Raw genomic sequence first — 10,489 nt, 5'->3', positions numbered from 1 at the left:
GTAAGTTAGATATTGGCCTATAGTTGTTTAAGTCTGTAGGGTCACCACCTTTATGTATTGGTGTAACCCTTGCCATCTTGAGTAGTTTCGGGAAGGTGCTAGTCTCTAGTGACTTGTTGAAAAGTAATGAAATAGCATGCGAAAGGACATGGGCCATTCGCTTGTACAGTAATGGTGGGACATGAGACAGATTCCCCGAGTTATTTTTAAGTGACTTTATAATCTCAATGACTTCAGTGGGCTCAGTTGGTGCAAGATAGAAGGAATTAGGGAAATTCCTATCTAGGTAGTCCCCGGCATGGGCATTGGTATGTGGGATTTTACTGGCGAGATTAGAGCCTATGTTTGAGAAGAAGTCGTTTATCTTGTTAGCTGTGTCAGTGGGATGTAGTGGTGTTTCATTAGGTTTAGTTAGGACAATATTCTTGGTTTTTCTCAGTTTGTGGGTCCCTAGAATCTGAGAGAGTGTTTTCCAGGTCTTTTTTATATCTCCTCTAGTGTCTGTGAATCTACTGGAGTAGTATAGTTGTTTGGCTTTCTTTATTACTTTGGTGAGAGCTGATGAATAGTGTTTAAGAGTATCTCTGTGTATTAAGCCCTGTCTATATTGCTTTTCATATTGGTGTTTCTTGTCAATGGATTTCAGAATGGTGCTGGTTAGCCATGGGCAACCAAGCCGTTTGTTTGTGATCTGTTTTGTTTTTATAGGACAATGTTTGTTGTATAGTCTAAGTAATTTGTTAAGAAAAATGTCTGTCCAGTCATCAATACCATTGGCCTTGGAGAATTCTGTAGGCCAATCAACAGTCTCTAGGTCAGCTGTGAACTTCCCTACTGAGGCCTCGTCATGGAGTCTAAATGAGACTTTGTTGTATTCAAGTGGTGGTTTACTAATGTTTGTCAGGAGGAAGGTAGGGTAGTGGTCTGTAGTGCTATCTGTGATTATCCCTGATTTAAGGGGGGCTAGTATATTGGTCCATATGTGGTCTATTATGGTTGCACTTGTCTCAGCGAGCCTGGTTGGTTTAGTTATTGTTGGTATGAGAAGTGTGTTGTTCATATTGTTGATGAAATCAGTTACAGGCTGATCATCTAGTAAGCCAAGGTTGATGCTGAAGTCTCCAGCTAAGAGAAGGTGGTGCTTATTCATTTGTCTGTTTGTTATTAGTGACTTTAATTTCTCACTGAAATTTGGGATGTTTGTGTGAGGTATCCGGTAAATGGCACCGATTGTTATAGGCGTCTTAAGGTTTTTTACAGTAAAATTAGCAAAAATGTATTCCCCATATTCATCACTAAAGCAAGTGGTGCTAAGACAAGATAATTGGTTAGAGTAATAGATTGCAATACCACCCCCAACTTGGTTTGGTCTGCAGTTGTGAATTGCTGTGTATCCTGGTAGGGGGTAGATATCTATTGTGTCCTGCTTAAGCCAGGTCTCAGTAAGAATAATGCAGGAGAAGGGTGTCTTTAGTGATTCAAGGAGTGCTAGGAGGTAATCATAGTGTTTGCTTAAGGACCTGATGTTGTAGTTAAGTACTGATAGACTTTTAGCATTGTTTAGGATAGTGGTGGCTTGTGATGCTGTGTAATAAAGGCAGTTACTTTCCAATAGGTTTTGATTGTGTGTCAGATTATGGAGGTTTAGATCAGGGTCAACGTGATCAATCATCTTCTAGGTTTAAATTATGATTATTTATATCCTGAGTTGTGTGTTGAGTTCTAATACTGATATCTGTAGTGGTAGGAAGTTTGGACAAGTATATAGCTAGAGTATTTTGGTCATGTAGGGTATAGTCACTACTACACATAATGAAGTTGATGTTGTCTATGTGTTGTGCTGGAATGAACTAAAGTACAACTAGGTATAAACTAGTAATATAAAAATACAAATTAAAAATAGAACAAGACTCTCACTTGTAATTGCACTAAGGTCTAATAATGACTTTTGTGGAGTCTATGTTTTGAGCTAGAATGAGCTAAAGTACAATAGGTTTAATCTAATAATATAAAAATACAAATTAAAAATAGCACTAGTCTCTCACTAGTAATTGCACTATGGTCTAATATAGTGAATTTGGTATTGACTATATATTGAGTTAGAATGAGCTATGGTACAACTGAATTTAATCTAATAATATAAAAATACAAATTAAAAATAGCACCAGTCTCTCACTAGTAATTGCACTATGGTCTAATATAGTGAATTTGGTATTGACTATGTCGATAACAACGTCCAGTATTGGGCCCCTACTTAAACAAGATGGGTCCTACACAGATGACAGCAAGGAAATGAGTGAGCTACTCAAGTCCCAATATGACTCAGTTTTTAGCAAGCCGCTAACCAGACCGAGAGTCGAAGATCAAAATGAATTTTTTATGAGAGAGCCACAAAATTTGATTAACACAAGCCTATCCGATGTTATCCTGATGCCAAATGACTTCGAACAGGCGATAAATGACATGTCCATGCACTCTGCCCCAGGGCCAGACTCATGGAACTCCGTGTTCATCAAGAACTGCAAGAAGCCCCTATCACGAGCCTTTTCCATCCTATGGAGAGGAAGCATGGACACGGGGGTCGTCCCACAGTCACTAAAAACAACAGACATAGCCCCACTCCACAAAGGGGGCAGTAAAGCAACAGCAAAGAACTACAGACCAATAGCACTAACATCCAATATCATAAAAATCTTTGAAAGGGTCCTAAGAAGCAAGATCACCACCCATCTAGAAACCCATCAGTTACACAACCCAGGGCAACATGGGTTTAAAACAGGTCGCTCCTGTCTGTCTCAACTATTGGATCACTACGACAAGGTCCTAAATGCACTAGAAGACAAAAAGAATGCAGATGTAATATATACAGACTTTGCAAAAGCCTTCGACAAGTGTGACCATGGCGTAATAGCACACAAAATGTGTGCTAAAGGAATAACAGGAAAAGTCGGTCGATGGATCTATAATTTCCTCACTAACAGAACACAGAGAGTAGTCGTCAACAGAGTAAAGTCCGAGGCAGCTACGGTGAAAAGCTCTGTTCCACAAGGCACAGTACTCGCTCCCATCTTGTTCCTCATCCTCATATCTGACATAGACAAGGATGTCAGCCACAGCACCGTGTCTTCCTTTGCAGATGACACCCGAATCTGCATGACAGTGTCTTCCATTGCAGACACTGCAAGGCTCCAGGCGGACATCAACCAAATCTTTCAGTGGGCTGCAGAAAACAATATGAAGTTCAACGATGAGAAATTTCAATTACTCAGATATGGTAAACACGAGGAAATTAAATCTTCATCAGAGTACAAAACAAATTCTGGCCACAAAATAGAGCGAAACACCAACGTCAAAGACCTGGGAGTGATCATGTCGAAGGATCTCACCTTCAAGGACCATAACATTGTATCAATCGCATCTGCTAGAAAAATGACAGGATGGATAATGAGAACCTACAAAACTAGGGATGCCAAGCCCATGATGACACTCTTCAGGTCACTTGTTCTATCTAGGCTGGAATATTGCTGCACACTAACAGCACCTTTCAAGGCAGGTGAAACTGCTGACCTAGAAAATGTACAGAGAACCTTCACGGCGCACATAACGGAGATAAAACACCTCAATTACTGGGAGCGCTTGAGGTTCCTAAACCTGTATTCCCTGGAACGCAAGCGGGAGAGATACATGATTATATACACCTGGAAAATCCTAGAGGGACTAGTACTGAACTTGCACACGAAAATCACTCACTACGAAAGCAAAAGACTTGGCAGACGATGCAACATCCCCCCAATGAAAAGCAGGGGTGTCACTAGCACGTTGAGACCATACAATAAGTGTCAGGGGCCCGAGACTGTTCAACTGCCTCCCAGCATACATAAGGGGGATTACCAACAGACCCCTGGCAGTCTTCAAGCTGGCACTGGACAAGCACCTAAAGTTGGTTCCTGACCAGCCGGGCTGTGGCTCGTACGTTGGTTTGCGTGCAGCCAGCAGCAACAGCCTGGTTGATCGGCTCTGATCCACCAGGAGGCCTGGTCACAGACCGGGCCGCGGGGGCGTTGACCCCCGGAACTCTCTAGAGGTAAACTCCAGGTAATACCTGCAAGTCCCTCCCAAGAAGCTCATTGCTAGTAATCTCTTCCTTAAATCTCTTGATGAAATTAAGACACATGTGCAACATCTGGGTATCTTTTATCAATACAAATTCCAGGACATAACTTGAAGATAGTAGAACTATGTACAGATGAGGTAATCAGTCCCTCAACCTAAGAGTAGATGCGAAGAGTACCATAGTCGTGGAGATTCTGAAGCAGAAGTAAGGCGCTTGACGCTTATATACCAACGTCAGGTGGAAATGGGACGGGTAGCAGACGAGGGCATAGTCACTGGTAGGTGGGATTTCCCAGTGGAAGTAGGTCCTACCCAAATAGATGGGTTAGTTGTAGTAGTAGTTGTCGTAGTCGTGAAGGTTATGTACATGTCCTCAGAATCAAGATTCCATGATGTTGCAGTGTCTGACAAGTTGTGCAAGAATGGTATACAATACCGACAAGTTAGAGCAACTGCTCAAGAAGAAATTTCTCACCTAGCTGGTAGTAACAAGTTATCACAAGTTATATACACTGATGGATCTAAACAGGAGTCTTCTGGCAGGGCTGCATCTGCTCTTGTTGCCACCTCCCTAGTTAAGAACGATAATAAATTTGTTGAGTTAGGCATAAGAATTAACAACTGGGCGTCTACACTGCAAACTGAATTGTTTGCAATCCTAATGGCGCTAAAGCTAACCTATGACACTGAGCTTGACTCTATCATCATTACTGATTCTATGTCATCATTGAAGGCTCTTGACTCATATAATGACTCCAACAACATGCTCATTGGAAAAGCCAGGTATAGATACTCAAAAATTAGGACAAAGGAATTAATGTACAATTGCTATGGCTCCCATCACACATTGGATTACTCCTTCATGATAAAGTTGATATGTTAGCCAAGAAGAGTACCCAGAAGGAGAATGTAGAATATAACTTTGGTATAACTGTGTCTAGCATTAGGAATAATATTAGGAGAGAAGTAAATAATGAAAATGATTGTTATAGGAATGCAGTTAGAAGCCTGAGTAGATCTATAACCCACTATGATAACATGAACGTAGATAAGTATGTTTATGGAACAACTTGCAATGTGAACAGACTGACTGATGTTGTAGTGGCCAGGCTTAGGCTTGGTTACAAGTACTTCTGGCAGTTTGGGAGACACACAGATGATGATCAAACTAAATGTAAATTATGTGATCAGGCATATGGTCACTCTCTTGAACACTATGTGCTTAATTGTCCACTTATTGAGGAATACAGAGACAGACAGTATAATAACCTATGTGACATGTCAAGATATCTTATTAATGAAAATAAGATACCAGATATACTGAGCAAATTTCCTAAATTTGCTTGTAACAGATAAGTGAACTATAGATATGTAGATATAAATCCATATGTATTCCTGTTAACCCTTTGGGGCCTAGTTCCTAGGCCTTTTGTGTATCCATATGCTCTCGCGCTACCGTCCACAGGATGGATATGGGGTGCACAATAAACTAGCCACTTCGGTGGCAAAATCTAATCTAATCTAAAATGGTATAAAATATCGACAGGTTGCTAGGCAAGACACATATGCAACAGTTAGGTATCTTTATTTCGAAACGTTTCGCCTACACAGTAGGCTTCTTCAGTCGAGTACAGAAAAGTTGATAAAGCAGAAGATACTTGAAGACGATGTAATCAGTCCATCACCCTTGAAGTTATGAGGTGGTCAGTCCCTCAGTCTGGAGAAGAGTATTGTTCAAATAAAGATACCTAACTGTTGCATGTGTCTTACCTAACAACCTGTCGGTATTTTATACCATTTTAATGTTCACTCTCTCTGACGGTCTGGCCATTTCATATTACCACATTCACCCAAGTCATATAGAACAAGAACGCTTCACATACATCTTCCACTGCTGGACCTGCTACTCCTATAACCACACCACCAAGGACTGCCCCATCAAGGATAAGAAGTTTTGTTCAAAATGTCTTAACTGCGAGGGTAATCATCATACCCTTGCAGCTAAGTGCCCACTCAGGAAAGAAATCATAGTGAAGAAAACTAAAGTTCTGAAGAACACCTCCAAGGTATAGGACGGTTATCCCTCAGTGCCAGTCGTGGGAAAGAAGTGAATAGTTAAATAGTCAAGGTTAATATTTTAGTAGCTGACCTATATTGCTGCACTCTAACAGCACCTTTCAAGGCAGGTGAAATTGCCGACCTAGAAAATGTACAGAGAACTTTCACGGCGCGCATAACGGAGATAAAACACCTCAATTACTGGGAGCGCTTGAGGTTTCTAAACCTGTATTCCCTGGAACGCAGGAGGGAGAGATACATGATTATATACACCTGGAAAATCCTAGAGGGACTAGTACCGAACTTGCACACGAAAATCACTCACTACGAAAGCAAAAGACTTGGCAGACGATGCACCATCCCTCCAATGAAAAGCAGGGGTGTCACTAGCACGTTAAGAGACCATACAATAAGTGTCAGGGGCCCGAGACTGTTCAACTGCCTCCCAGCACACATAAGGGGGATTACCAACAGACCCCTGGCTGTCTTCAAGCTGGCACTGGACAAGCACCTAAAGTCAGTTCCTGATCAGCCGGGCTGTGGCTCGTACGTTGGTTTGCGTGCAGCCAGCAGCAACAGCCTGGTTGATCAGGCGCTGATCCACCAGGAGGCCTGGTCACAGACCGGGCCGCGGGGGGGTTGACCCCCGAAACTCTCTCCAGGTAAACTCCAGGTATTCAGCTGACCAGTGTACAGTGAGAGAATCATAGCAGAAAAAGCCAAATATATCTATAAACTCAAGGAAAGTCAGGTGGTGTTACTCCCCTCAGTGTTTTAAAAATGGCTGAGTCAGCAAATCAGGTCAGGAGACAACAACACGACACAACCCCCGATAAATGGAATTGAGGGGGATTTGGAAGGATAAAACCATTGATTAAACCTTTCTGGTCTACCAGAATGGAAAGGAGTTAGAAGTTAATTGGTGAAGCCAGACTGTGAAGTGAGGTGGGTAGGGGAGGGTGAATAAGGGGTTAAATGTAAGGGTGTTGTGAAGTTAAGGGAAAAGTGAGCAGTGAAGAGGGTTTTGAAGAAGTTAACTGTAAGGGTTTTGTGAAGTTAAGGGAAAAGTGAGCAGTGAAGAGGGTTTTGAAGAGGAAATTTTACTAGTAATTCAGTGTAATTAAAGCAGATACTAAGTGTACTAGGGACTGGAAAAGAGAAATAAATATTATTGTATATGAGTAAAAGAGCGAAGAGTGAAAATGGCAGGCATTAGAGGGGTACAGGCTGCCATAATTATATTTATATTTCTTCTTCAATTCCATGAAGAAAGAAATCAGTCATGGGGGTTGGAAAAGGTGAATGGAGTAACAGCGCCCTGGACAGTAAAAGCCCAACAGTTGCCATCCTACCAGGAAAGTAAACCTCACTATCGCCGCAAGGTATGGCAACACCGCATACCCAAACAAAAACAATGGCACACAGCTCTTATTGTAGCGCTCTTAGGTGGTGATATCCAAATTAATCCAGGACCTCAAACTATTGTGCAGAGGCAAAACAGACAGATAAATGACGGCAATAATGACGGTCTAGTAGCTAGGGATGATAACCTTAACTCCATATGTAATGCATACATAGGTCAATGTGAGACAATACAGCCATTATTATCTCAAACACTACCAAACAGATGCATACACTGTACTAAAGTACGCATGAAAAACAGAAAAGGCACCTTATGTAAAATGTGTAAGGGGTGGGTGCATGATGGATGTATGTACAATTATAGCAACGGTGCCAGAATTCATTTTGTGTGTAACAAATGCACTTTGGCACAGTTACCCTTTAGCAGTGATGACATTGATTTACCTAATTTTAATACGAATGACCCATTGCCATATATTGATGATTATGATTGTTTTATGAAAACAGGCCTTCACTTTATTCATGTCAATGCAAGATCACTTCTTCCTAAATTGGCAGAGATTAGGATTCTAGCTAACAAAATTAGGGCGGCAGTTATAACCATCTCTGAATCTTGGTTGGATGATACGGTGACTGACGACGAGGTCAAAATAGAAGGTTACAATATAAAACGCTTAGATAGGAACAGAAAGGGCGGTGGAGTATGTGCCTACATTAGAAATGACTTAGCTTACAACCCAAGACCTGATTTAAATAACAATAAACTGGAGATTCTATGGTTTGAAGTGCTGCTTCCCAAGACCAAACCCATCTTAGTAGGAACTAGTTACCGCCCTCCTACCCAGGACCAGTTCTTAGAAGACTTTTCCAGAGTCTTGTCCGGAGTTGAAAGCAATTGCGAAACAATAATACTGGGCGACTTCAATATCTGTTTTCAGCAACAAAATAACGGGCTATGCAAAAGGTATAAGCAAATTCTAGGATTAAATAGCTACACCCAACTAATTAATAAACCAACCCGGATCACACAGTTCTCAGCCACCCTAATTGACCACATACTTTGCAACCGCGCTGAGAACATTAGTCAGTCAGGCGTCATTACCACAGGTCTTAGTGATCATTTCATCATTTACTGCACCAGGAAAATCACTAGGGATAGGATAGGCCTACACAGGACAATAAAAATGAGGTCAACTAGAAACTACAGTAAAGAAACACTGGTAAATAGGCTACACAATTGTGACTGGACAGAGATAACAAGTTGCACGGACGTAAACGATGCCTGGGAAAAATTCAAAACAATGTTCACTACCATTCTTAATAATATTGCACCAGTTAAAGAGGTTAGGATTAAACGAAGAACTGAACCCTGGATGACTACTGAGATATTAGATAATATGAAATTCAGAGACCAGCTGCTAAAAAGATTTAAAGCAAACAGACAGGATATTGCAGCACTAAATGAATTCCAAAGGATGAGGAACAGAGTACAGAGGCTTATAAAAGGAGCAAAGGCAAAGCACTATTGCTCAAAAATTGAAGAATATAAGCATAACCCCAGAAAGCTCTGGCAACAACTAAAACAGTTGGGGTATAGCCATAAGCCAGTAGATAGGTCTAACATAGTACTCACTATCGATAATGAGGTATGCCACGAAACATCTAAGGTGGCAAATTGCTTTAATTCCTACTACACATCTGTTGCATCAACACTACTAAGTAAACTACCAGCTGCATCAAATACCTTTAACACAGACTCTGATAAGTTTCAAACATACTATACCAATAAAGGGGTAACCCCAAACAGTTGTCAACTAGTAAGTGTATCTCATGACTTCATTCAAAAAGAACTAAGCAGGTTAAACCCAACTAAGAGCACAGGCCATGATAATATCCCGTCTAAGTTCCTAAAAGATGGTGCTTTTGAACTGTCAATCCCTATTGCTCACATAATAAATCTATCAATCACCACTAATACCGTACCGGAGGGGTTCAAGGAGGCCAGAGTTACTCCTATCTTCAAGAAAAATAATAGGTCTGATGTAAGCAACTATAGACCTGTTAGTATACTCAGTATAATATCTAAAATTCTGGAGAGGGCGGTGTATTCTCAAGTAGTTAAGTACCTTAATGACAACAGCATTCTCCATAGCTATCAATCGGGCTTTAGAAGATCCTACTCAACCGATACCTCCCTTATTAATCTGATGGATTACCTGAGAACTGAAATGTCAAAAGGGAACCTCATAGGTATGGTAACCTTAGACCTGCAAAGGGCCTTCGATACTGTCAAACACAATATATTATGTAAGGAACTTCAAGCTATCGGTATAGGTTCTGTAGACTGGTTTAAGTCCTACCTTAGCAACAGGAGACAAATAGTCAAAATCAACAAAACCCAATCAGAACCCCTGCCGATAACATGTGGAGTTCCCCAAGGTAGTATTCTGGGTCCCTTACTATTCTTATGTTATGTCAATGATATGCCTATCAGTGTCAAGTGCAAACTCCTACTGTATGCAGATGACAGTGCTCTGTTAGTGACAGGTAAAGACCCACAAGATATTGCTAATGTTTTAACACTGGAACTGGAGTCCTGCAGCAAATGGTTAGTAGACAACAAACTATCATTACACCTAGGGAAAACTGAAGCCATTCTCTTTGGAACGAAACATAAACTGAGAAGGGTAAATAATTTTAATGTTCAGTGTAATGGGGAGTCCATCACTTTGGTTTCATCAGTTAAATATCTGGGAATCCCCTTTGACCCATGCATGTCAGGAGAATTGATAGGGAACAGTGTAGTAAAGAAAGCGAATGCCAGGCTGAAGTTCCTGTATAGACAAGCACAGTGTCTACCTACTGAGGCTCGCATGACCCTATGTCTAGCCCTTATACAATGCCATATGGATTACGCTTGCTCTTCTTGGTATTCTGCCTTGACAAAAAAACTGAA

Source organism: Cherax quadricarinatus, chromosome 4 (genome assembly GCF_038502225.1).
Source record: "Cherax quadricarinatus isolate ZL_2023a chromosome 4, ASM3850222v1, whole genome shotgun sequence".
NCBI lineage: Eukaryota > Metazoa > Arthropoda > Malacostraca > Decapoda > Parastacidae > Cherax > Cherax quadricarinatus.
This window is presented reverse-complemented; position numbering follows the sequence as displayed.